The 1,296-nt window shown below is 36.6% G+C and overlaps 1 protein-coding gene across 1 annotated transcript in view; it reads right to left on the minus strand.

Moving 5' to 3' along the window:
• The window catches only part of LOC107575905 (serine/threonine-protein kinase MRCK alpha-like), a 4,512-nt gene extending 3,222 nt beyond the window's left edge, over positions 1 to 1,290 (minus strand). Inside the window, exons 1-2 of the mRNA XM_016262221.1 lie at positions 1,258 to 1,290; positions 838 to 943 (exon numbers count right to left, since the gene is read on the minus strand). The gene's annotated coding sequence lies outside the window, so the exon portion shown is untranslated. The remainder of the gene's footprint in view (positions 1 to 837; positions 944 to 1,257) is intronic.
• Positions 1,291 to 1,296: the final 6 nt, after the last annotated feature.

The raw sequence follows: 1,296 nt of genomic DNA on the forward strand, positions 1-1,296 counted from the left end.
GCTAATAAGCAACTAGTTAATAGTGAGAATTGGTCCCTATACTATTACCTATTTTATTTATTGTAAATTATTGGAGAACGAGAGTTTATATCAAAATAAAGAAAAGAGTGCGACAGCCATAAGTTTTAAAACCTGGAAAAGTTAAGTTTTTAAATGGGCTTTTAGTTAGATGCTTGAAATAAGGTCTCTGGTGAACACAACCTCAAGATATTTTCAGGTTATATTCTATGATTAAATACATCAATAATTCCCCACTTGTTTTTAAAAACCTTTTTCTTGTCTTGAAAATGGCTGTTGCTAACAAGTAGCTGAATGGGACTACAGAGGTTATAGTTGTGTAGTTTGTTCAACTTCAGCTTTTAACTTCTGCCGATTGTACCTTGCCTTCATAATTCATAAAAGCGTTTAAAATAATTCATAAAAATCATTTATGAACAGAACATGTCAAAATCATAAACTTTTGGTAGTCACAAGAGTGTATTTTCTGCAATAATCCAAAAGCCAATTGTCTTTTTGTTGAGGGAACCAGGGTGATGCAAACTTCGAGGCTGGCCAACAAAAATATGTCACCCCTGAAGCGCTCTACATAAGTTTCCTACAGCAATGCCTAAACAGCTGTTTCGCTATTGGTTTACTTTATCCAACTGCCTGTGGTGACTAAACGACATCAGTGGAAAAGCAAAGTCATTACAGAGGTCTAAGCGAGTTATTTCATTTAAAAAAAATTACGAATGCATTTCTTTGAAATAACCTGCATCAGCGCATTAAGTAAATGAACTGCTGAATTTCATGTCGACTTTAAGATATCATGACAGCCCTAATAATGTGTATGTTCACCTTGTCAAGTTCGCTGGAAAGTTTCTTGTTCTCCTCTGACAGCAGCACTCGCTCTCTCTCGTACTTCTGTTTGTACTCGGTCTCAAACTCCTCTCGTTCGCTCCGACTGTGAGGGTGAAATGATTTATTGAACATCAGGGTTACTGCACTCAGCATCTAACACACACTGCCAACATACTAACACAAGCCAAACTCCATAGCTTATTTTATGGAACATAATCTACGCTGTATTTTATTTCTTCCCCTGAAGTCCACTTATAATGTTAGTCAAGGTTCCTTGCACCACAAAACGATTGCAATTTAGTTTTACATGACCACATTCCAACCTCTCTGACCCTGAATTATAAAGCAAAATAATACATGGTGGTATTAAAAGAAACAGCTAAAATAAAGCGTAATCTCTTGTAGTAAGATCAGTACCTCTCTCGGCGGGTCTTCTCCAGCTTGTCTTTGAGCATC

The sequence above is a fragment of the Sinocyclocheilus grahami genome, unplaced genomic scaffold, assembly GCF_001515645.1.
Source record: "Sinocyclocheilus grahami isolate Dianchi unplaced genomic scaffold, SAMN03320097.WGS_v1.1 scaffold2994.1, whole genome shotgun sequence".
Classification (NCBI taxonomy): Eukaryota; Metazoa; Chordata; class Actinopteri; order Cypriniformes; family Cyprinidae; genus Sinocyclocheilus; species Sinocyclocheilus grahami.